Source organism: Peromyscus californicus, unplaced genomic scaffold (genome assembly GCF_007827085.1).
Source record: "Peromyscus californicus insignis strain IS unplaced genomic scaffold, ASM782708v3 Scaffold_15__1_contigs__length_86483966, whole genome shotgun sequence".
Classification (NCBI taxonomy): Eukaryota; Metazoa; Chordata; class Mammalia; order Rodentia; family Cricetidae; genus Peromyscus; species Peromyscus californicus.
The window spans coordinates 4,770,086-4,797,468 of record NW_026294447.1 but is presented as its reverse complement, the minus strand read 5'-3'; the positions used below and the strand labels follow the sequence as shown (position 1 = coordinate 4,797,468).

The 27,383-nt window shown below is 40.6% G+C and overlaps 1 long non-coding RNA gene across 3 annotated transcripts in view; it reads left to right on the top strand.

Annotated features, from left to right (window-relative positions):
* Positions 1-27,383, top strand: part of LOC128110674 (uncharacterized) — a 70,152-nt gene that overhangs the window by 6,095 nt on the left and 36,674 nt on the right. For 2 of the 3 annotated variants that reach the window (XR_008218276.1, XR_008218275.1), the window contains exons 3-4: positions 5,830-5,895; positions 27,243-27,377. This is a non-coding gene — a long non-coding RNA (uncharacterized LOC128110674). The remainder of the gene's footprint in view (positions 1-5,829; positions 5,896-27,242; positions 27,378-27,383) is intronic. The other variant, XR_008218277.1, reaches the window with a different exon arrangement.

The window sequence follows — 27,383 nt, the reverse complement described above, 5'->3', positions numbered from 1 at the left end:
AAGAAGGGGTGGGGGGTAGGAGGTGGGGTAAGGGGGGTTGCGGGGGGAATGAGATCCTGTAAGACAGACAAAACCAGCTCAGTGAAGAGGGAATGAAGAGGCACTTTTAGGCAAGCCGATTTAATGAATGAGGCACACTATCAAAGTATAAGGAGTGAATGAATGCAGCCTAGCCATGCAGAAACGTCTAGGGGTAAGGAGGAAGTCTGCTTTGCTTCTCTGTTCTGCTGAGTTTGGAGGCAGTCGGGATACAGGAGTATCACAGAAGATGAGCACAGTGGAAGTGGGCGTGGGGAAAGTTAAGAGAAATGGAGGCAGGCTGTAAAAGAAAGACTTACTGTGTGTCTTCTCAGGTGGAGAATGTAGATTTAAACAGATGACATGAGGGGGGGAGGGGCTATCTGAGGTGAGGAGGGGAGCACCAGAGCCGGAGTGGAGACAAGACAGGGTAAGGAGGATGAGTAAGTACAGACTACAGCGATTTACAAGTGTGACATTCCCATAATTAAGTCCATTATTTTGTACCCTAACTAAAACAGAGGAGAGAAAAACCCAGGTTAAGCCTAATTCGTCCTCGGGCAACTGGCCACTGGTCTGTGAAGATAATAATGGAGATGAGGGGAAAATGTGAGAGAGTTTTACAGGAGAGGATGGGCCTAATGAGCGGTGGGCGGAGAGCATGAGAATGAGGAAGTCGTGGAGGAAGGTGAGGTCATCCTAGGAGGCAGACGAGTCAACAGTGGTTTTCCTCTCACTGACTGCTTTGCAGATCAGCCAGGTGCAGGGCCGGAGCAGAAGGTTGTTCAGGCAGCACACATGCACACCTCAGCATTCTGTAATCAAAGCGGCAGGAAGTAGCTAACTTCTAAATCCTCAGCTCACATACTCTTGATCTTGAAACCAAATCACCATATGTCCAGAAAAAGGTGAGGAGGGACCCATGAGACTTGTGGGAGGTAAGAGGCAGGAAGATTTCCACACTGTGATGTGGTTAAAAAAAAATGGGTAGAAATGAGGCTGTTCACTGTCTGTTAAGCCGTGTGGGTTTTGTTCTGGCCACTCTGTTAATTTCAGGGGTTTCGCTAAAGGTATGATTTTAGAGAAACCTAGGTATCAACTGCCCAGACCTTACCACTTAGTTCGTTCAGGTTTAGGCAGTGGTCCTATCATGGCGGAGAAGCCTCCGGCCCTGGTGTGTGAGTGTAAGAAACAGCAAAACCAACAGGCTATGGCTGGAGGAGTGGGGCATTCATAACATGGTTTATAACATGAAACATTCTAAATAACTTGACCCTTGGTGTAGTGTCTTTGTTTGCTAAAATGTTTAAAGACTTCCCCAGAGATTATTTTGATTCTTATAGTCCAATATGCCTCCTACTTTTTGGTAGAACTTCAAACCTGTAGAGACATAGCTTCTCTGGATAAAGGACAAATGGACTCCACAGTGAAGGGCTTGTGTGTACACGTTAAATATGAGACGTGTAGACTGACAGGCTAACGGCTGGCCTTGATGCTTTGTTTTGAGCCCAATTCCAGTCTCGACTCTAGGTGGCAGTTTACTCCACCACTTAGGCTCTTTAAACAGGCAACAGATTCATTCACAGTTTTTTCATGAATGCATAATTTTGTGTAAAAATTAGTTCCTGGCTCTCAGGATCTGTTAAAAATAGGTTTGGTTTTCAGAATAAAATCATGGCTCGAGGTACAGGTTTTCCATGTATCTTATCATTCTTGGTTTCATCAACTTGATAGGATAAAGCAGAAGAGAACAGATAAAGATGAATGTTTTAGCCATAATTTTTTTGAAGAATGTAATCCGCTTAAGCATGGCAATAGTTCTCTGTCAAAGCTGGCTTCCATCATGCAGAGGAGAATTCAGTCTGAATGATTCCTCCTTGAATGTGTAATGTTCACAAATATTGAGCCTGTTTGGAACTCTTCATTTTTTTTGAGATTGTTTAGGATATAGATTTGATTGAAGGAAAACAGTTCTACAAACAAACAAACCAAAGCGAGAATGACCTGTTTCTTTGTATCTTTTTATATAGATAGCCAAAGTTAGAGTTTAGATGGCAGAGACACAGTTGCGCTGCACCATTCCAAACAATGCTTCCTCACACACTCACATCCAAATACATTTGTATGCTGTGTACTGGTTTATTTTTATAAGGGATTTAAAAATAGAATATGCGAGAAGGTAACTCTTTAGCCTATAAAGAAGAAAACACAGGTACAATCTGTCGGCCAGCCTACTCGACATACTGTGCTTTTAAGATTTTTGTTGTTGTTGTTTGTTTTTTCATTTCAGTTTTTCGAGACAGGGTTTCTCTCTGTAGCCCTGGCTGTCCTAGAGCTAGCTCTGTAGATCAGGCTGGCCTCAAACTCACCTGCCTCAAGGTGTGCACCACCACATTGCACTTCTAAATAAGAAGCATGACATGCCATGCTCCTGAGTATTCCCAGAAGTCACAACATTGGATTCTAAAGTAGTCTGAGTAGATGGTAGCTGGCCTGCTGGAGAGTCTGGCCGCCTGACGAATCTCCTTTTATATGCTTGTTCTGTACATAGACCCTGGTGATATGAGCACTCACTGTCCAATAGGAAGTAACGTGCTAACCTATCCCAGCCAATAGACTCCCACTGTATAAGTGGTTGGTCACCTGCAACAAAGAAGATGCTGTTCCCTGAGTGTTTTTTCTCTGTACCTTTTACTGACCCATGGTCATTGTGGTCTTGTGTGTGTGTGTGTGTGTGTGTGTGTGTGTGTGTGTTGGTATGTGGGGGGGGGTGCCCCAGTAGTGACAACAAACATCTATCACGAAAACTTTTCATTTTAGAATTTTTTCAGTTTTAGTATCAGCAGGAGAAACAAATGCATAAAGGATTTAAACTTCACCTTAAAAATAGGATTTCTTTAAATGAAGGATAAGAATAGAGTATCTTTGAATGAGAAATAAGATTATGTTGTGCACAGTGCCTGGCACACAGCGTCCTGCACACTAGTTTTTCTTATTCATATTGTTCTGTATTTCATAAATATATGGTTCAATTAGAATCTCAAAGAGCCTGGCTAATGTGTCAAACTCCTAGGAAGCTTTTATTTGTAAGTTGCATGATTGGACTTGTCCTGTTCCTACACCCTCCTCCATGTAAAAGGAACACTAAGAAGCTCCGTACAACAAAGGACACCATCATTTGAATGAAGAGGCGTCCTACAGAATGAGAAAAAAATATTTACCAGCAATACATCCCTCAGAGGATTAGTACCTAGAATACACACACACACACACACACACACACACACACACACACACACACACACAAAAAAAAAAAAAAAAACCCTAAGAAAACCCTACCCATCAGAAAGACAAACAACCCAACTTGAAAATGGGGTAGGAACTAAACTGAAAGTACTCAACAGGAAACAGAAGTGGCAGAGAAACACTTTCAAAAATGTTCAGCATTCTTAGACATGAAAATGCAGCTTAAAACCACTTTGAGATTTCATCTTACCCAGATGTTGTCAAGGATGCAGGAAAGGGGACCATGTGTCCACTGCTGCTGGGATGTTGTAGTCATTATGGAAATCAATGAGAAGATTTCTCAAAAAGTTGAAAACAGGTCTATCATAAGATCGAGCCATACCACTCTTAGGTATACATCCAAAGAGCCATATCCATGTCCATTGCTGCTCTGTTCATAATATACAGAAATAGTCTAGATGCCCATCAACTGATGAATAGATAGAGAATATTCCATCTGAATATTTATAAAGGTCAAGAAGTTAGGAAGGGTCTGTGAAGTGGGACTTCTGTGAAGGGAGACAGAACACACTACTATAAAAGGTTAAAGGGGAATGATAGAATGAGAGGGATAAATGAGGTAGGACCTGGAAGGACAGGGTAAAGCAGGAATTACAAGTAGGGATAACTAACACTGAAGACATTTCTAAAAAGGCATATGGAAATGTATTGCTGTAGAAGTGTCTTAAAAGATATACATACATAAAGAGCATAAATGGAGTTACCCTATAATGAGACAACAATGCCCCTACTAGATACAACAGGCTAACACATAACTAAACCAATGTCAGGAATTGGTTACCTCTTTTGGAGTTGTTGGCTATTGAGGGTCTCTAGATTCCTCCAAAAACTATAGGCTATTGTCAGTGTCCTTTGTTACCCTCCAGACTTGATGATAAGACGCTGTTGCTGAAGATATCACATACTTGTATCCTAGAACACAGAGAAATCAAGCTTGATACTCACCTAGAAGCTTCAACTGACTGGCTAGCTTTCGTAGTATTGGAAGGTGGTATGCATGCTACCAGAGGAGAGAAGTAATGGCTAAGCTTGCCTCGCTGTGGACTTTGCAAGCTACAACAGTGACCTGCTTGGGCAGACATGCCTTCTAGTGCAATAGCGGCATGGACATTGCAGGAATAACTAACCACTTATTGATTAGACTTAAAGAGCGCTCTACAAGCTGAACACCGTATCTGGTACCAGTTTTGGGGCCAAGAATTTGTTAATAGGCAGGTCATAGGCCCTAGGGAAGAACCTCCTCTTATTACTCTGCTAAACGGGCACAGTATTAAGCCAACTCCTAATGATGTATTATACTCACAGATCAGTGCATCTATACAACTGCATCAGAGGAGCTTATTTTTGCAGTAAATGGCAATTAACACAGAAACTCAAAACTGACAAAGGGACAGAGAACAAGAGTGTATAAAATGCTCATTCTCAAGTGGGCCATCTATATCACATGCTTTCTTTCAAAGGCTCAGGCATCATTTTAGAAGAGGGTGCAGAAAGATTGTAAGAGCTGGAGGCAGAGGATGATCACAGGACACAGTGTTTTCTGGGCACGGCAGGTCAGTTGAACATGTAACTTCACAGCACTCAGACAGCAGGCAGAAGCACTGCAAAAGTGAGCTCAAGCTAGACAAATGCCAACATGGAGAGCAGAGGTGGGCATCAAGTTCCCACCTACAGCTATCGCTGCTGGGAGAGGAAGACTAGTTTTCCATAGGGGTGAGACCCTGGTGGGTTGGAGCACTCTAGGGGGAAGGACATATTCCCAAGAGTATATGGGCAGCACACCTGTACATGATGGGTTTAAAAAGAAAAGAGAGAGGATGCAGAGTTGGGTGTGTGGGGAAGTAGGGGTGGATCTGGGAGGAGTTGGAGGAAGAGGGCGAATATGATGAAAAATCATTGTACAAAAATTTCTAAGAACTAGTATAAAGAGTTAGACCAGCACCTCAAGGCAGGGTAATGGCTAGACAAGGATTCTAGAGTAGGACACTTGCAATAGGGTATAAAGCTTGAACAACTGGAAAAGGCTGAAATTCAGTGTTGAATGGCCAAGGAGAAAACCCAGAAACCATCTGAGGAAGTCTGCAAAACAGTGGGCAGGCAGGGCACCAGAGGAGGTCTACAAAGGAGAATTAGGCCTAGTAGGTAGGTTTTGTTGACATTTGGAGTTTTCAGCCTTTCTTGGCTGTTACCTGAGCACACTGCCTCTGGATGGACAGCCCTCCTGGGATTCTTAAGAGGATTTGCTACACACTATCTTAAACCACCCCTGCTCTCCAATTCTTAGGGGGCTCCTAGCTCCCTTTCTGCTTCCCGTCCTCTTAGGGATGTTAGCTGTATCTTAATACTGCCACTGTCATCCAACTGTCCACTACCCTTATTCTCTATGAAATCTCACGGTGAATAACAACTCTCTCAGCAGCACCTCTAAAGGGTCTTTGATCATTCGTGACTGAAGACTCCCAGCTCTGTACCAATTTCACAATTTGTCTATTGCTACTCTTCTAGTTAAAACCACAGCTGCAAACTATTTCCTGCCTGTACAGCATGAGCCCATTCCAACTGTCTCATTTGGTAAGTCAGTACTGTTTTGTGTTTAAAAATATTTAAATTTGCTTTTTATTTTATGTGTGTGTGTGTGTGTGTGTGTGTGTGTGTGTGTGTGTGTGTGTGTGTAGCTATATGTGCTTGTGCATGTGTATGTTCCTCCAGGGGCTGGAGGTGGATGTTGGGTGTCTATTTTCTATCACTCTCCACTTTGTTTTTTGAAGCAGAGTCTCTCACTGTAGTTGGAGCTCATCTATTGACTATATTGTCTTGGAGCAAGCCTCCAGGATCCTTCTGTCTCTACCTCTCCAACATTGGGATTATAGATGTGTGTTTCTACACCCAGCTTCTTAAAAGCTGTTGATGGTCTGAGAGCAGATGCTTATGCTCACACAAGCATGTTACTGAACCATTACTTCCACCATAAAAATGTCTGGTATTTATATACATTATGCCCAAAGCTTTGTAACCTGCCAGTCTTTTTATGTAAGTCATTATAAATAATAATCTTTATAAAAGAATCATTATTATAGACATTTATTAAGCATTGTCTTATTTAATCTTTCTTTTCTTTTCTTTTTTAAAGGTTTTTTTTTTAGATTTATTTATTTATGTTATGTATATGAGTGCACTGTCTGCATGTACACTTTTATGCCAGAAGAGGGCATCAGATCCCATTATAGATAGTTGTGAGCCACCATGTGGTTTCTGGGAATTGAATTCAGGACCTCTGGAAGAGCAGCCAGTGCTTTTAACCACTGAGCCATCTCTCCAGCCCTTAATCTTCCTTTGCAATGGCCATGTGACACATACTATCACTAGCCTTATTTTAACAGTGAAGGTCTTTAGGATTTGAAGTAATTTGTTCCAGGTTTTGGGTCCGAGGTATTATGGTAGGAATTTAAACAACAGAGGTGCTTTGCATACTTCTAAACAGACTATTGCAAACTTTTACTGCTCTTTCCTAAAAGTTCCTGGGAATCCTGACTTCTAGTCCTTCCGACAGGTGGTCTCAGCTTCTGTAGGAATCTGTAGGAAAACGCTGGCAAGGAGGAGAACTATTGACTCCATTATCCACCCCTTAATGTGTATGAGAGAATTAGCAGTAGCATGTCCTGGTCTTATATTGCATTACCATTTCTTCTTTTACCTGTTTTAAAATTTTCATTGTTTTTAAGTGTGTGTGTATGTGTGTGTGTGTGTGTGTGTGTGTGTGTGTGTGTGTGTGTGTGTGTATGTGTGTGCGTGTGCATGCATGCATGCATGTGAGTGCAGGTGCAGATCCCCCTGGAGCCGGACATACATGTAGTTGTCAGACATACATGTAGTTGTCAGACGACTGATGTGATGTGGGTGGTAGGACCTTGGGTCCTCTGCAAGATCAGTACATGTACTTTTTTTTTTAATCAAGAGAATTTTTTATTCATTTTACATACCAACCACAGATCCCCCTCTCCTCCCTCCTCCCACTCCCTCTCCCCCAGCTTTCACTCCACCCAATCCATCCCCCATTCACTCCTTCGAAAAGGTAAGGCCTTCCATGGGGAGTCAGCAAAGTCTGGTACATTCAGTTGAGGCAGGTGCAAGCACCTCCCCCCTGCATCAAGACTGTGCAAGGTGTCCCACCATAGGCACTGGGCTCCAAAAAGCTAGCTCATGCACCAGGGATAGATCCTGATCCTACTGCCAGGGGCCCCTCAAACAGACCAAGTTACACAACTGTCTCCCATATGCAGAGAGCCTAGTCCAGCCTCATACAGGCTCCACAGCTGTTGGTCTAAAGTTCATTAGTTCCCACCAGTAGTACATGTTCTTAATCACTGAGCCATCTCTCCAGCCCTTCTGTCTTTTTTAAATAACACACTTTTAGTTTTTAAAAGTTTAGTATAATTACATCACTTCCCACCTTCTCTTTCCTCCTCCAACTCTTCCCATGCACATATAACCACTCTCTCTAAAATTTATGGCCTCTTTTTCTTTTGATTGTTGTTATACACACACACATGCATACATAAACACACACACACATATATATATATATATATATATATATAAATGTGTATATATTCATAAATACATAAATAAAGCCTGCTATATCTGTATGTTACTTGTGTGTATGTACACTGGCATTGGATAACCAGTTGGAGGGCTCTTCCCTGCAAAAGACTCTCACCTGCTCTCAGCAGTCCCTAGTTGCCTGTAGGATTGAGGGTCGTTTAGGCTTGAGGTCGGGAGAGCTTTCCCCTTCCATGTTGTCGCTTCCAATGATGTCCTCATGGTTGCTTTTTCTCACCTGATCCATCTACAGCACAGCTCCTGCAAAGGCTCAGAGATCCCTGTAGAAGAGGGCGCAAGGATCTTAAAGCCAGGGGAACAGGAAGTTTGCTGTAACCTAAGTCTCATCAGCATAGCTCAACAAGACCTTCTGTATTTTTTAACCTCTCTCTCTACGTGCTCTTTTCCCTTGGCTCTGAAGGTGATCAAGTCTTCCTGATCTCGTTCAATCAACCATTTAGTTGGCTCCTCCCTTCAACCACTTTCACTGTTCACTCTCATAGCCAAGCTTCATGGAAGAGTATTTAGCATCTCTCATCTCAGTCCTTGTGATGGTGAGATCCAGGAGGCTAGAGCACATATCTCTTCTGTTTGCTGCTCTACTGACTCACTCTTCCACTAGGCATAACAATGCCTAGCCCAATAGGTATTTGTTAAAGTCTTGCTAAGTTATTGAAAAGATGCATAGATGTGTGGGCTAAGAATACTTTTGAGGGGCTGGAGAGATGATTGTGGTTAAGATCCCTGGCTGCTTTTTCAGAGGACCTGGGTTCAATTTCTAGCACCCACATGGCAGCTCACACCTGTATGTAACTCCAATTTCAGGGCTTCTGACACCTTCACACAGATATACATGTAGGCACCAGTGAACATAAAATAAAAATAAGTTATATATTAAAAAAAGAATGATTTTGATCAACATGTTTTCAAAAGCTTCAGTAGTCCTGCTTCACATAAACCAAAATTTACTATTCCTTCATATTGTTTCTCCTTTGTGTATACATATAAGCTTTCTCCTTGTGTGTATATGTACACAACAATCACAAGGTAAAACTTTTATATCAAACAAGCATCACTTATATAATGTAGTGATAAAATATTTGTATTTGCTACTGCTATTCTTTGAAGTATTTCCTCTGGGATGGAAGTTCACTTTCTCTATGGATGAAATCTAGGGTAGGATAATTCTCTGCTTACTTTTTGATGACTAGCTTTGTCATAATCCTGGGCTCCCTGAGCTCATAAAAGTCTTCATTTTGCAGAAGTGATGCTCTCCTGAAAGGGGGGGGGGGGTTCACACTCCATCACAGTGATGAAATCCCTGTTATATGTCAACACAATGAATGAAACTTTATTTGGGCTCATCTTTTAAAAAGCTTCAGTCCATGGTGGTTGGCTCTGCTGCTTTCAGGAATCTGACAAGGCAGAACATGGCAGTGGGAGCATGTGGCAGAGGACCACTGCCCACCTCGGGGTGGCTAGGAAGCAAAGAGAGAAAGGAGGGCCCTGGGTCCCAGTGTCCCTCCTCGGGTATACTTCCAGTGACTTAGTTCCATCCCCGTAGGCCTTGTCTCCTTACACTCTCACCACTTCACAAAAGCACCCCAGGCTGGCAGCAATTTTAGGCAGCTCTTCCTGTCGCTTTCTATAAAACTGGTGGACTTTCGTGTACTCCTTGAACTTGTATGCCTCTGAGGGAGTTCAAGAGTCAAACCAAAAGAGGGAGAATTTAGACCAAGTCTGTGTATATGTGTGGGACCTATGCTGTATGCACATATGATAAACATATTCAAGTTAAATTCAACTGTCATATAAATGATATATAAAGTTGATACACACATATGCATATATAAATTCCATGTTGTCATATTCTAGTTTCCTTGTTACTTCTCGGATTCCCTCATACTAAGCCTTGTTTCTTTCTCTTGGCCCAGTCTTTCTGAATTCATGTCTTTTAATGTGGATTTCCCTGCAAGACAGTTTTTAATTGTCTCTCTTGCTCTGTGCATGCAAGTCTATCAGCCAGTTCCAATCTGTGGACTCAGATCATCCTTGAAGGGAAGGGTGCAATTTCTACCCACTTGGGAGTGCTTTAAAGGAAGGCATCACATCCTTCCTGGCATCCTAACACTGCTCTTATCTTACACTTGTTCCTTGAGACCCAGTAGAAGAAAGAATCCGAATCTGCCGAGCCACACGTTTTGAGTATGGAGTGTTAGTCATGTGAAATATTAGGTTGAACCTAGATAATACAGACTCTTATTGTGCACCCCATCGCCTCTACACAGGAATGTCACAGATTCAGTATCGAAATTTGCAATAATCAAACTCTTGAGAGTTTCAATATTACAGTTTTAGGCAGTTCTGTCCGCCCCTTCCCATAACACCCACTTATGGGTGTTCTTGTTACTCATTGATCTTGCCCGCCCCCATCTATTTGACCCTCCTGCCATTCACTTTTTGGCATGAGTAGCTCGGCCTCTGTTTGTGCCTAGGTTCATTATGTGGCAGCTGTTTGCATTACCATCTCATTATGTCACTGAGGGGGAGAGGTTTCCATGGTGATGCCAAACTGCTAAATAGAGATTTTACTACATTGAGATTTTATCTCTTTGGGGTAGCAGTTCCAGGGGAGCTGGGCTAGAACCTTCCCAACATGAAAAGTGCCTGTAAATTTCCCTTCTGTTTCCTGAGTCTGTGCTTTATTCAGTGAAGGTATGCTGTCATTATGAATTCTTCAAAGATAGAAGGTGATAAAGAAAACCAATAGTTGTTCTTTATATTTACTTGCCTTTCTGATATGTACGTGGAAGTTGCTAGAATAACATTGCATAGGAAAATGATTTGACCTATTGCTTTTTATGATTGCTCCACCAGCAAAAGAGACTTTGTATCCCAGGAAAAATTCTGTATAAGAGTTAGCCAGACTACTGTTATAATTATTGCTTATACTTGGTGACTTCCTAAGTTGTCATTGCCTGGGGAAACAAGGGTCATAACAACATTCAGATGATTAGATCATACTTTTCCTTCTCACAAATGAGTGACACTTAATTTCCATTAATTGCTTTGTGCTTAATCCTACATGTGCAGGGGGGATTTTGTTAATAAATTTTCCCTGGCGGTAAGCCTTCATTAATTTGATCTTCCCCAAAAGCAAATCTATCCATGACAGAGAATTTTTTTCATCATTTACTTGAAGACTTTTAGTCAAGGCAAATCATATTTGTAAAATACTTTTAAGTTCTTTATGACTTGCTATTTTATTTGATATGACAACATTGTACTACCTAAGATACACAGCAACTAAAAGTTTTTAAGCTAAGTAGCATTGACATTATAAAATAATTAAGTGTGCCATTAAGTGAATGGACTAATAAGGTAAGTATACTGACCATGAGTACATCAACACAGAATGCAGTATGCCATGGTTTGGATGTAAAATGTCCCCCATAGGCTCATGTGTTTCAACACTCAGTACCTGGGTGGCCGTGCTGTTTTGGGAGGCTGTGGACCTTTGGAAGGAGGGGCTCTAGCTGGAGGAAGTATATCTTGGGAAGGAGAATGGTACCCAAGGTTTGTATCCTGCCCTACCCCCTGTCCTATCCTGCGTCTTGACCACTGAGATGTCAGCAAGCACCTGCCCCATAGAGGTCAGGTATTTGATTATTGTGCTGGTGAACTTTAAATGTCAACTTGTCACAACCTAGAATTACCTGAGAAGGGAGTCTCAAATGAAGAATTATCTAGATCAGGCTGGCCTGTGGGTATGCCTGTGGGGGATTGTCTTGATTGTTAATTGAGGTAGGAAGACAGATCTTGAATGAGAGCAGCTCTATTTCGTGGGCTGGACCCTGAACCATATGAATGAGGGAAGCTAGCTGAGACCAACGGCAAGCAAGCAGGCAGCATGGATGCATTTGTGTCTCTCAGCAGTATTTGAGGCAAAGAAATTACATATTAAATGGAAAATAGACCAAGTACATAGGGTGTATTTTAATGGCAAATTCAAGTTTCTCCCCTCCAAAAGACTGCATCTCAAGGAGCCCCAGGGGTCTTCATTACTATTTATTCTAAGCTGCTTCTATTTCTAACTAGTCCCACTTGTAGGGAAATAACATCTGTGTCTACATGAAATGTAACTCAACTAGTATCCTTCCTCAGTATTCTGATACAAGCCATAGGATGAAAGAGCTGCCATTTATAGCATCGATTCAAGCCAGGATGGTCAGTTTTGCCTTTTACGTAAGTTTGCATTTGAATTCAATTTCATTTAATCCCTAGCTACAATAAATAAAACTCTCTTTTTGCTTATTATAGCATTTTTATTTACATACCTTGCAAATTTTTTCCAAATGTTAAAGGGAAATGGTGGACCTGTGGATAAGAGAAAGAGAAGTGCATTGACATGGTTGATCAGGATCCTCTAGCCAGGATATTTCCAAACTGTGGGAGATGGACTAGAATAAGCGGACTATTCAGTCAAGTGTTTGAGGAACTGAGTCCTTTGTTTTGGTGTGTGTGTGCGACAGGGTTTCTCTGTTTGTCTTTGGCTGTCCTGGAACTGACTCTGTAGACCAGGCTGGCCTCAAACTCACTGAGATCCTCCTGCCTCTTCCTCCCGAGTGCTGGGATTAAAAGTGTGTGCCACCAAGCAGGGCTCAGACCTAAGTCCTTTAAAAATTGCAATTATAGACAAAGCCAAGATCCATTTGACTGCTAGCCAAGTATCACCTGGTACTATTTTTGTGTAGAGTATTATTGCCAAGAAATACCTTCACAGAGAGGGAAAGTGTAATGACTTTTCTGTCCTATAACTGCAGATAAGAGTTCAATGTCAAAATGCATCGCTATGCCTCACCACATAGCTAGAAAGAAAATTAATCAACATTTTATGTGTGCAGATGGAAATGCTTAAGCCGATTTTACAAACCAATTACTGTTTGGTTCTCAAAATCTGAAACTTGTTCAAGATTTAATACACACTGGACAGCCTCAGAACCCCTTGAAGAATAATAATTCAAACTTAATGTACAATGGAAGCTGACTCCCATTTCTGTATTCTCTAGTCTGTATGTTTTTCAGTTAAGGTGAGTTATAATTCAGGGCCATGAAGGAAATGTCTGAGTAAAATATGTCTCCTGCTGATTGGCCCTTTTCAGAAAGACTTATGCAGCATATTTCTGGTGATGTAGTAGTGTTGCTGTTAGGGGTCTGATTCTGCACTCCTTGTTCAGAATAAATGTCCTGAGGATTCTGGATAAAGATAGCTGAGTTTAGGATCAAGAAGCAAGATTTTTATGGTAGCATTTGTCATGGCTTAACCTTCAGAATTACAACCAAAAGTAAAACTCTGCAGGGTTTTCATTGTTGCTTCTTCTAAGTTATTGACACTTAGGTAAAAATACTTTTTAGAGTTATATTTTAGTTTTATCCAGACTATAAATAATACATGTTTACAGTATACAAATAAGAAAAAAGATAAACTAAAATCAAAATCACTCATAATTGTACCACATATAGATAATCTTATTAATATTTCAGTCCTTGATGTTTATAATATGGCCTCATTAGTACATTTAAATAATTGATATGACAACAATATTAATGTATTAAAATTTATCACTTTCTTCTGGATTTCAAACTGTGATGTATCATGCTGTAACTTATTTAGTAAGCAGTATATCTTTCATGTTTTGTATGCCTTTAACAAGGATCAGCCATGAAAATGATAAACACCAGAGTGTAAAGTATTTCATTATATGGGTCTTAATTTTTTGTTTTATTACTCCCTAAAAATGTTTTGAAAAATTTATATACCCCATTACTAATTTCAGTCAATGTTTAAATTTTTTATCATGGGTTTCATAGTTACAAAGCATGCCATTTCCACAGTATTAAAATATTTAAATTAAAACTATTAACAGTGCTTTTAAATATAGCTAGAGCAATTTAGTGATTTGATACATTTACTTAAAAAATTTAAGGCTGTTTTAGTCAAGAAGTATATATTTTTTCTTTCCCTCCTTAGTTTCATATTTCCATTTATTAATATTCTTCTTACTCTAATACAGTATTTTTATGTTTGGAAGTATTTATTTTTAAAGTATTTATTAGTTACACCTTTATTTGCAATCTCTGAAAATAAATGTGAATATAATATGGCATTGGTTAATTCGTTTATTTCTGGAACTTAGGGGTTAATTATCTTATGCATTGAGTTATGATGATATTTAATGTGGAATAGTTGGGTCATGTTATCCTAAACATCTGCTTTTCTTAAAATTCTATTAAACATCAATAGGGAAATTTTATCACCAATGCACTCTTATTCAAAGGAAATTGTAAGGCTGGGTGATGGTGGCTCACGCCTTTAATCCCAGCACTCAAGAGGCAGAAACAGGAGGATCTCTGTGAGGTCGAGGCCAGCCTGGACTACAGAGTGAGTTCCAGGAAAGGCCCCAAAGCTACACAGAGAATCCTTCAAGAAAGAAAGAAAGAAAGAAAGAAAAAGAAAGAAAGAAAGAAAGAAAGAAAGAAGAGAGAGAGAGAGAGAGAGAGAGAGAGAGAGAGAGAGAAAGAAAGAAAGAAAGAAAGAAAGAAAGAAAGAAAGAAAGAAAGAAAGAAAGAAAGAGAAAGAAAACTGTAAACTTAAAACTATCAGTATTTTTAGCAAATGTTAGTGAATATATTTTTCTTCTTCCTTTTTTTTTTGTTTTTTTGTTTTTGTTTGTTTGGTTTTGGTTTTTCAAGACAGGGTTTCTTTCTCTGTGTAGCCCAGGCTGTCTTGGAACTCACTGTGTAGACCAGGCTGGCCTCAAAGTCACAGAGATCTGTTCGCCTCTGTCTCTTGAGTGCTGAGATTAAAGGCATGCGCCACCACCACCCAGCTAACTTATTTTTCATATTTTTTTAAACAATATCAGCCTACTAACTTACCTCTAATATTGTCCTTTCTACTCAAACTTGAGACAAGCAGAAGAGGGAAAGAAAGATGTTTTTTACTACCTCATATTTCCTTGAAGTCATTTTCTTTATTAAAAAAAAAAAAGCCAAATCATGTCTTAACTAAAAGAGATTTCACAGGCACTATAAATTTGAATTCCCATTGGCTAGCATCTGGCCTGGGGAGTGTAGCATTAGGAAGCTGAGCATGGTAAGAGCTGTGGCTGCCATTTGGTAAAATGCACAAAAGCCTTAGGCAAGGAGGACAGGACAGTGCACATGTTATCAGGACACAGGAAATTACATTTTTAAAAACATGAAGGAGCTGGGCAGTGGTGGCGCACGCCTTTAATCCCAGCACTCTGAAGGCAGAGGCAGGAGGATCTCTCTGAGTTTGAGGCCAGCCCGGTCTACAGAGCAAGTTCCAGGACAGCCTGGGCTACACAGAGAAACCTTGTCTCGAAAAACCAGGCTCAGGTGAATGTTACAGATTCAGGGAAGTGCTGGAGACACTCTGCAGGTGTCAGAACTTCACGGGGGACACATCCTAGGAGCTCATTTAGACCTTTCCTCAGTTCGAATGTCTTGTTCAATCATCTCTTCTCTCAAGCTGAATCTTCGCCCACTCTTACCACTCCACCACTTTTACTATTGGTTTGTTTTTCATTAATTCCATTTTCTCATGGCGTTTTCTCTGAGTTTTCTTTGTGCATCCCTTTGGCTGCTTGACTTCTTCAATACTTGAAACTACGGCTTTACTCAAACAAGATTCTGACTTACTTAGCTTAATTTCTGCTTGGCCAGCTTTCTGTGGCTTCTAGCCATCTCAGAGTCTGGATCCTTATAGTTCAGAAGCCATTCTTGTCCCAACTGCTTTGGTGACCAGAGGCTTGAGGTAAGGATCTCAACAAGGGCACATCTTTTTGTAGCATGTTTCCGTGTCCTCACTAACACTGTCTTCTATTTGGAGTGGGTTTGTTTGTTTGTTTATAGAACCTAACATAGTTGGGCATGATGACTTAAGTCTGTAATCCTGGCAGAAGAAGGAGTATTGTCATGATTGTGAGGCAACCCTGAACCATAGCCTGAGAACCTGTTGCATACAAAACAAAACAAACCCACTCATGAATAAATAAAGCATTATATTATGATCATCCTTCCATGGCCATAACTATTCCTCTATATCCCTTTCATGCAATAATTACTAAAGGATTTTGTATATTGTACCTAACTAGTCTTTTAAAAATCACAGTGCCTATAGGTCATCCCACCATTGTTTAACTGGTACAGTCTTGGGCTTTGAAATTCCCCCCAAATTATGATTTAACTGGTATGGAATGTGTCTTGGATTTGGAAATTTTTTTTCTTCAGAAGACATATTTGGGGACCATAACTAACTGTTGCACAGTGGCAATGACTAGACCCACAATTTATTTAATGTATGTTGATGTATTTTTAAGGAGTTGTTACAATTTCACTATTATAAACAACACTATCTAGAATTTTCTTTTAGCAAAGCTTTTTTCTTATCATAATTTTGCCTACTTGCATAGGACAAAGTCAACTATTAAAATGATTGGATAAAAGAAATAGAAATATTTCCCAACCTACTTTAAAAAAAAACTACCAGTTTACACTTGTGTGAACAATAGAAGAGTCTATTTTCCTGGATGTGATGGTAATCTGGCTGTGACATCTGTTATCTCACTGATTGCCAGGGTTGATGTTGCTGATGTGGCTAGATAAACCAATGTCCCCTTCTGTGGTGGTTTGAATAGCAATGGTCCCCATAGACTCATGTGTTTGAATGTTTGGTCCATAACGAGTAGCACTATTAGGAGGTGTGGCCTTGTGGGAGGAAGTGTGTCCCTGTGGGGACAGGCTTTGAGGTCTCAGAAGCTCAAGCCATGTCTCTTCTTGCTGCCTGCCGTTCTAGATGTAGAACTCTCAGCTCCTTCTCCTGCTGCACTCTGTCTTGCTTTCTGCTGTGACAATAATGGACTGAACCTCTGAACCTGTAAGCCAGTTCCAATGAAATGTTTTCCCTTATAAGTGTTGCCTTGGTCATGGTGTCTCTTCACAGCAATAAAACCCTAACTGAAACACTTTTCTCCCTCATTTCTCTCCATGCTACATACTTAATTGAAGAGGACCACTTTCTCTGATGAAGAAGGATCATCATTTGGTCAAGGGTGCATAAGTACCTTCACTCCTCTGATAGAACTTCCAAACAGGCTCTTAGCAATCTGTTTTCCCTTTCCTAACTAGCATTGTATATTAATTTCCTTTTCCTCCTTGATGAGAGAGAATAGTATGTTTTAACATACTGTTATGTGTTACTTAAGTATGATTTTCCCCCTCTCCGTTTATTTTGTCTCATTATTTCTTCTTCTATGAGTTAACACCATTTGTTCATTCTACTCTCTCCATGCAATCATCTGTTTGATTTCTCTTCATCCACTAAAGCTATAGTCACAGAGAATTCATCAGATGTTATACATGTAGTCAAGATCAGTGTTTGCCTTTTCTTATTTTACTTTTCATTGCAGATTTCTTATAAAGTCAAAATAGTCAATATTTAAAATTCAATTTTTTTTTTGGTGAAGACCAAATTCTTTGTTCAACAACTGAACGGAGTCCCCAGACTCCTTTTCTTTTCTTTTTCTTTTTTTTTTTTTGATTCTTTTGTGTGTGTGAGTGGGGTGTGTGTTTGTCATTTTATTACAAAATAAACAAAGAAAAGCCCCCCAAACAACCAACAAACATTATTATCATTTTCCAAACCTTCAAAACTAACCTTTATTAAGATTCAACTTATCTTTTTTTAATGTAAAAAGAAAGAAACCAACTATTGTGATGTGCTATCATCTCACAACTAGACTGTTGTGGTGTGCCATCGTCTCACACCTAGACTGCTGATTCACTGTTTGCACCCAAGTCTTACCAGAGGTCAAGCTAAAACCAAATGCTGCAAAAGCTTAGCCATGCCAAATGGTTTTCTTTTGGTAGTACCACAGTCACTGAAACACCGGAAGCTTGCTGGATTTGCTAACACTCAGGGAAACGATGATGGCAGAAAACATCAGACGATGTCCATCTAAAGACTCTCTTGCTCATTTCCCCCACAATCAAATTCCTAGATTAGAAAAGTTAAGAAACAAGTTGGTTCCCCGTTGCAGTATGTGGCTTCTGTGTCTGTCTGTAATGTAAGTCATAGATACAGCTCTCAAGTTCTGTGGAAAGTTAAAGCTAATGTTACTCTAGAAGAACTGTGTTCATTACAGCATGGATCTGAACCAACTCACATATCCTTATAGTCGTCCTTCAGTTTATGATGCTGAACGTATGGTGTTCTGGCTTACAAGAGAATCACAAAGATGAGATTGCCTTGTAGTCTCATTTAGACAGTTAATTTTATCTTTGTTTTCTTTCATTGTGTTTCTCGATGGTGCAAAACTAATTGGCTCTTATCACAGTTACATTACCTTCAAAGGCAGATAAAATTAATGCAAAGTAAAAGATCACTATAATCAGAGATATCTGGTTGAAATGGAGAGAGGCTCACTTAAAGTGTCTGCACAATCCCAGAGGACTCTGGCAGAATACTAAATCATGACTTTCTCCAGGTTATCATCCTGGGCTCTAGTTCATTATTTTGTATCATTTGTTTTAACCTTGGATTGTCCCCACTACATCTGCTCTGCTGTGATTAATTCTGCTGATGGAAATAAACTGTCGAAGGGCGACACCGCGCTGCATGACTAATTAGCAGACCGAATTATGTCCATAAATTAACATTTTGTTTTTATTCATTTAAATAAATCAAAGTTGTCCAAAATTATTTTGAGTAGATCGCTTTAATATGAATTTAGGCTTGTAACCTTTAGCTGGGTCAGTTTGTATTCTTTTTGCCTGCCCTTTAGCCAGCAAATTCTTATATGTTTTCTAACCTTAACTTTCCCGAAACTCTCAAAGCTGGGCTGTTGTTTCCACTCAGCCAAAGGGAAGGCAGCTTTGTCTGGCTGCATGCTCCACCACCTTCTCTGTTTTAGCCCTCCCTTCCTCTATCTCTCCTGCCCTCACCCTCGCCCATCTCCTCTTTCTGTTTTTAATTGGTCGTGTGGAAATGGGTGTTGTTAGGAAAATCAGAATGTTTCCTGAAAGGATCTTTGAAGGCCTCCGTGAGAAGAAAAGGCTAACCAAAAACAGGCACCAAGGGGTCTTCTTGAATATTAGGATTATTTTTATTCTGCGTGTGTGAGTGAGTATGCATGTGCTTGCTTATGAACACAACTGTGGAGACCAAAGGCTGACATTGTGCGACACTGTTTTTGGCTAGACCTGCTGGCCGGGGAGCCACCTGTCTCCGCCTCCCTAGTGCTGGTATTACAGCTGTGTGTCAACACACCTGATTTTATGTGGAAGCTGGGGATCGGAACTCAGGTTCTCATGTTACCCCCTGAAACAGCTACAGCCACCATTTTAAAAATGTCTTGAATAGTGGTAGTAGGTCTTAGTAAATGTTAAAAATCTGCATAAGAATTCAACCTTGAATGAATATAACTTCTAAAACTGGTATCATTTCATCATCAGGAAAGAAGGCCAGGAAATGTTTTTGTGTATTCTGCAACACTAGTTGCTTGCTTCTGTAGACTGTAGACCACCACTCAGTCTTCCTAAAATACTGTTTCATTGTCTTGTTTTGATAAATACAATTCAGTCCTTTTCAGGAAGAGACTTGCTAATTGCCCCTTCAGCAAACTGAATAACCTAAGCAGTTACAAGTCTGCAAGTTAATTGAAGGAAATTCTCTATACACTTGTCATTACCATGTACATAGGGGCTGTGCTGGAGTATACTTCTCCCCATCTTAGCCATGCTCTGCTTTCCCAAAGGGCTTCCACTGGCAGCTTGTTTGACAATGAGAACATTCACTCCGTGAAAATCTGCAATGCTAAAATCAGGACTTTTGGGTTCTTGACAGCTGGCTGTAAAACATTTACAACATTCCATGATGCTAAACTCGACTCTGTTATACTGTCTACCCTATCTAATTCTCAGTTGGTCCGTAGCGAAGGGGATACCCTCTGGACCCCTCTCTGCCTTGCTCTCTCTCTCTCTCTCTCTCTCTCTCTCTCTCTTTCTTGCTTGAAGTCTCCACTGCCTATTTGTAATATATATATCATAAAAATTGATGTTTAAAATAAATGTCTAAACTGAGCATGGGTGGTGCATGCCTTTAATCTCAGCACTTGGGAGATAGAGACAGGTAGATCTATGAATTCGAGGCCAGTCCCGTCTACATAGTGAGTATCAGGACAGCCAGAGCTATATAGTGAGAGACTCTCTTCAACAACAACAACAACAAATAAAAAAAGAAAGAAAGCAAGGAAAAAGAGAAAGAAGAAAAGGAAGAAAGAGAACTAAATGCCCAGGAAAATCTCCCTGAGTGAAAGATCATGAGGTGGTTATTGACCAGCCTCAATTCACCTGGACCAAACACTGGCTCAGTTGCAACCCCAGACAGATCACTTCATTTCTGATGCTTAGACAGTCTTCCAAGACGTAGCCTGAGATGGGTTGTGTAGAAGCAACAACATGAGAAGAGGACTTGACCTGTGAACAAAACAAGTCCAAATTGGGAATTATGGGGGAATTTGATTGTCTAGATTATTAGAAGTTCTTAAATGCAAACCAGAACTTATTAAATACAATAGACAATAGGAACCTATTATGGGCTGATTATCCTTAATTCAAAAATATGAACTCCAATGCTCACAAATCCAAAACTTTTAGCATAATGTTAAAAGTGGAAACTCTGCCTCTGACTTCCATAATGTTTATAGTAAAAATTCAAGCTCATTAAAATTATTGTATAAAATTCTATATAATGGTTGCTTAACAATTTTCTGACTTTTTCCTGGGCCCAGGAAGTAAATACTTCACTGGTCTCAGGAAGTTCCTGAAACAAATAAGACTCACAAGTCTCCTCCCCTAAATTGTGGAAGCACTGAAGAATTTCTGGGGGAGGAACCCCTCCCTCTATCAGCTGAGTAGCCTGAAGGAAACTCCGTCAAGCTGCCTACATGTTATTCAGAGAGCTCCAGGACCATAGCTTTTGTAAGCTGTCCCCAATGCTGGAGTGGGCTTCTCAGTCATCCATGTTCCTGTAAGTAGCCCTTCACCCATAGTCCTGGGAGTGATCTCAGTAAGTTCATTGGTTCACCTAATTTATTTGTAGTGAAGTTGCTATTTTGGTCTGTTACTTTTCCCTATGTGGGTTAAGTAGACATTGACTGAATCTCCCTAGGAAAGTATATACAACAAAGATACAGATGAAACATATTTCACAGTCTCTCTCTCTCTCTCTCTCTCTCTCTCTCTCTCTCTCTCTCTCTCTCTCTCTGTGTGTGTGTGTGTGTGTGTGTATGAAATTATTGTAAAATCTAAAAAAAGAAATATTATAAACTCCAAAATATTTCTGGCATTAAACACTTTAGATAATGGATACCTAACTTGCACTGGGCCTTCTAGCATTAGAAAGATGAAATTAAAAGAGCATCCTTGAGGTTTTGGAGAGGTGACTAAGTGCTTAAGAGTATTTGCTGCATTTGCAGAGGACTGAGGTTCAGTTCTCAGCTTCCATATAGTGGCGCACACCGTCTGTAACTCCAGTTCCAAGAGGACTGATACCTCTCAATCTTTCTCAGGAACCAGGCATGCACATAGTGCATAGACATACACTCAAATGTACAAAATAAAAGTAAAAAATTAAATAAATGAAGGGTACCTTTGAAGATTTATCTTGTCAGGATTATGTCATGTAGGGGGGAAATGTGTAGGTGAGGAATTGTGGGGGAACAAATAAAAATAATAGGTAAGCTTTGTTAGAAAACACACAGGAATTTCATCAGGATAAAGCCAAGACTAGGGGAGAGCTGCTCACTGAGGTGGAGGTTAGGGTGTGGGGAATGATCCCATGAGCTCTGGGGAGAGAATATGGAAAAGAATGGAATCAAAGGAAAAACCTGGTCTCAAGGCTAGTGAAGGGGCATGTCAGAGTGCTAAGGGATGCCCAGAACTAGAAACTTGAGCTGTAGAGTGGACCTTGGTTTAAACATTTGCCATACAAGCTCATATATTCTACTACTGATATTGAGGATCCCATGTAACTTGCAACTGTGATTCCATGATTTCTGTAAAAATCTGTGACACACATCTATATACATAAAAAATTTAGGATTTTGCTTGTTTTAACTTTTACTAGCTATTTAAAAATGGATAAATAGCAATGTAGGTTATTTCTTAAAATTTTTATGCCATATTTTCCAAATTTTGTTACCAAATAGAGAAACAAGAGGCAAAGATTCATCAAAGTAAATTTGTTAATTGAGGGATGTATGTTTCATAGAAAGGAAAGGAAAAATAGTGTAGAGTTTATTTCATGTATAAATCATGTACCAAAACTGTTGGAGCTGTTCTATATAATGTTGACATTATCACTAAATAAACTCATATCATATTCTTAAGATAGAGTTTCCTATATTTTGTCTGCACTATTTCTGGGTGTTCAGAAGAATCAAGGCCAGGTACTACATGAATGCCCTGACACATTGACCACCACGGGATCCCAATAGTCAGGTCAAACAAACAATGTAGGTGTGCATCAGCACATGACTGGGTAGACAAAGTTGTGAAATATACACACAGTGGAAGTTTTACTCTGCCATAAAGAATAGAATTATGTTATCTGGAGAAAAGTAGTCAGAGTTGGATATCATTATGTTAACTGAGCTACACCAGACTCAGAAAGATAAGTATCTAAGTTTTGCTTACATGAAATTTAAGGGGAAATGACCTGAAATTCAAATGACTATTTCATATGTGGCTGGGGGAAAGGGAAGCAGGGCATTACAAAGGTACTTGGGGGCTGAATATGACTGAAGTATGTTCTGTTCATGTAGGGGGAATGTCTTAGTGAAATCTCATCCTTCACACAATTAATATACACTAATGAAAAAAAAGTAAAGTTTTAAACTTAAGAATGGCAAGAAAGCTTTGTTTAAATCAATAATATGGATATGGAATATTTTTGTCTTAATTATGGACACAAAAAATCAGAGGTTCAAAGACATATAAACTGGTAAGTAATACAGCTAGATAGCAAGATTAAAATGATGCAGGAGCCAAATTTCTGTAGCTACTTGGGGAGAAGAACTGTTGTCCTCCTTTTTTAAGTGGTTGCTGCCTTTTAAGCCACAGCTGTCCTAACCAGCAACTGCAGCTCCTCCACTACCAGCAGCAGTTAGGCCACAAGAGCCACAGCCTGAGGGAATTCTGTTCCCTCAGGGTCGACTCTTGCAAAGTTACAAACACAACTAAACCTCTCTCCCTCTAAAGAACTCAAGATTCAAAGGTTAAGCTGGAATTCTGCTCTTCAGAGAGGCTGAATAGCAAGAAGCTCACCTCCTCTCTTTGCTTGAGTCATTCAAAAAGCCCTCTGTAGCTCGAGTTTTCTTCAGTCCCACCTAGGCCCGCAGCCACTCAGACCCAAATAAACACACAGAGGCTTATATTAATTAAAACTGTATGGCCTAATGGCTCAGGCTTCTTGCTAGCTAGATCTTACATCTTAATTAACCAATTCCTATAAATCTGTACCTTGCCACATGGCTTGTGCCTTACCAGTATCTCTACATCTTGCTTCTCATGGTGGTGGCTGGCAGCATCTCCTGAATCAGCCTTCCTCTTTCCAGAATTCTCCTTGTCTGTTTATCCTGCCTATACTTCTTGCCTGGCTACTGGCCAATCAGCATTTTATTTATCAACCAAATCAGAGCAATACACATTCACAGCGTAAAGAATGACATTCCCATCAGCCCTCCCACTTCTCCTCGCTCCTCCTTAAAATCCCTTCTCCACCTGGCTCATCCCTACCACTTCCTGTCAGCTAGTTGCTGACTCAGCCTCCTGACCACAGGTGAATTTTATTTAATTAAACACATCTTTGCATCATTAAGCAAATGTTCCAGGGCATAAACAAAAGTAACACACCTTGAAATAATATGCTACAACAAAGAACCCTTTGTGAAAACCACAAATTGCTCACATGTTGCTGTGAGAATGGAGGCTGGATTAGTGTTTAAGGCAGCAGAGTCTGGGGCTGGAGCGATGGCTCAGCAGTTAAGAACACTGGCTGCTCTTCCAGCTCAATTCCCAGCACCCATGAGGCAGCTCACAACTATCTTAACTCAAGTTCCAGAGGGTCTGACACCTTCTTACAAACATACAGGCAAAACACCAAGAATATAAATAAAAAAAATTAAAAGACAAAAGGAAGGGCTGAGGGAGATGAATAAGAAGCCTTGTAATTGGGTGTGCCACTGAAAAACTAGACAGATAAGAAGAGGGACCGGGTTCTGGGCCGGTCGCATCCCGCGTGCCCCTCCCAAGCCTTGAGGAGCATGTGCAAGCAAGCCACTATTGTCCTTTCATATGTTCTTGCTTCTCATGCAGCTATTTTCAATTTTTAACTTTTAATTTTTAAAGATTTATTTATTTTTTAGTTTATGTGCATGCATGTTTTGCCGGCAGGCATGTCTGTAGACCACATATGTGTAGTACCTACAGGGGCCAGAAAAGGACTGTGGATCCCTTAGAGCTGCTGTGAGCCTCCCTGTGAGCACTGGGAATCAAACTTGGGTCCTCTGGAAGAGCAGCCAGTGCTTTTAACGGAGCCAGTTTTCCAGCCTTTTTTTTTTTTTTTTTAAGATTCATTTGTTTAGAGCCAGGCAGTGGTGGCACACGCCTTTAATCCCACCACTCCCGAGGCAGAGCCAGGTGGATCTCTGTGAGTTCGAGGCCAGCCTGGTCTACAGAGCAAGTTCCAGGACAGGCATCAAAACTACACAGAGAAACCCTGTCTTGAAAAACAAAAACAAAACAAAAAGATTCATTTGTTTATTTTATTTTGTATGTATGTGTATACCACATGCATTCGGGTGATTGTGGAGGCCAGAAGAGGGTGACAGATCCCCAGGAACCATAGTTACAGGTAGTTATAAGCCACTTGATGTAGGTTTGGGGAACTGAATACCTAGGTCCTCTGAAAGAGCAGCAAGCACTATCAACTGTTGAACCATCTCTCCAGCTCCTAATGCAGCTAACTGTAGCAGCTTTAGTAAAGATAGCATCAACAAAAGCCACCTGTTTCAGGAGGGCACCTCAGACCACCCCATAGGCATGGAGCTGAACATGAGGTGATTAAGAAAGATTGCAGCTACATATTGATGTCTGTGATAGAGTCAACAGCAAAGCCACATGCTCTTATATAAATGTGAGAACAAAGATGTTTAGTGTAATTAACAGCACTTGAGATACCTGCAAGGTCAGAGGCTGTGATGCTAGTCAGTGACTAACAGCTAGAAGACAGTCAAGGTCAGCAGCTAACAAAGCACAAGGTAGAAATGAACACAAGTGGCTGTAACTATCCCTAACTGGGTGAGCAGTTTATGAACTATGCATGTCCATACAAAACTATACTGTGAAAGGGACCATCATACTCAAAAACCCTCGAACAAACTTGAGGTCTATTTGGTTTTTGTGGTGGGTTAAATAGGAATGGTCCCCCATAGACTCAGGTATTTGAATGTTAGGCTTACAAGGAGTGGAACTATTAGGAGGTGTGGCCTTGCTGGAGTAGGTGTGGCTTTAATGCAGGAAATGTGTCACTGGGGGCAGGCTTTCAGGTCTCAGAAGCTCAAGCCAGGCCTAGTGTGTCTCAGTCTCTTCCTGCTGCCTGTGGATCCAGATGTAGAACTCTCAGCTCCTTCTCGAGTACTATGTCTGACTGCATGCCAGCATTCTTCCCTTTTCTGTTTTGCTCTGCTTCAGCCACAGAGGTCTTCTTGTTGCTCATGTGAGTGAGTGTGTATGTGTGTGTGTGTGTGTGTGTGTGTGTGTGTGTGTGTGTGTGTGTAAAATGGATAAGAAATGGTCCCAAAGACTCACGTATTTTAGGTTTTGTCTTTAACGTGACAGTGTTCAGATGTATGTATGTGGGGGGGGGGGGGCTTCCTGAGAGCTGATTGGATCATGAGTTCTAAATTCACCAGTGATTGCTTCCCCATGATAAATTCATAGCTCAATGGAGGTTTAGACAATGCGGCCTGGTTGGAGGAGGCAGGTCTCTGTGTATGGCTTCAGAGGTAGATCTTGTGTCTGGACTCTCTCTCTTGCTTTCATTCTCTCTCTCAGTCTGCCATGCTCATGCTGTCTCACTCTTGCTGTCTCTCTCTTTCCCTTTTTTCTTTCTCTTCCTCCCCTCATCATGGTGTCTTGCTTTGCTGAGGTCCAGAAACATGGGATCTAAGCAACCACAGGTGAACACATGTGAATCTTCCCTCCTTTAAGTTACTGCAGGTACTTTGTCATAGCAACAAAAAGTTGATGACTAGATGTATGCTTCTGCCTTAAAGTCTTGGCAGTGGCTACCTGACATCTTCTGCTATTCCCCAAGTATTCAGAACCCATTTCCTTAATCTTTCTTTAAGAGGTAGGGCTGTTCAATAGAAAAGCCAACTAGTAAACAAGAAGGAGTAAAGGCATAATTTCAGTCTGTAAAACAGATACTAGTCATTGCTTATTTCCAAACCAGAGACCATTTAATGTTGAAAAAGAGATCTCTTTCCTTTGCATGAAATGATGAGTTATTCCAGGTATCACATAGCATGTACAAATACATCAGGGCTAAAATTTGATGGATTTCTGTGGAAGAGAGGGAGGAAGGCTTGTAGGAGCCGGAGGGTTCAAGGACACCATAAAAACCCCACAAATGAATTAACCTGAGCTCACAGGGGCTCACAGAGACTGAAGCAACAATCACAGAGCCTGCAGGGTCTGACCTAGGTCCTCTGCATATATGTTATGGTTGTATAGCTTGGTCTGCTTGTGGGACTCTTGGTAGCAGTGGTGTGTCTGTGACTCCTTTGCCTGCGTTTGGGACCCTGTCCTGCCATTGGATTTTCTAGTCCAGCCTTGATACAAGGGGAGGTGCCTAGTCTTACTGCAACTTGATATTGCCATGTTTGGTTGGTGTCCCTGGGAGGCCTGCCCTTTTCTAAAAGGAAACGGAGGAGGAGTTGGGAGGGGGACTGAGAGGAGAGGAGGGAGAGGAAACTGTGGTTGGTATGTAATACATGAGAGAAGAATAAATTTTTTTAAAAAAATTAAATTAATGGATTTCCTGGAAAAGAAGGAAACAGAATAATGAGTACAATGGCTTCTGAAGAAGTCACTAGTTGCATAACTAATCTGGACAAAATGTATTATTTAAAACCATTCAATCATGGCCTTATCTTTTCTAATTCTTGCAGGATGCCTCATGGTATAATCATCTGACTGTATCTCTGAAACATCATTAGGATTTGGGAAGCATGTTAACAAACACTTGATGAAGCCACTCTGAAGAAAACACCATTAATCATGTCATCTGATAAAAGACACGTCAGGTCTGT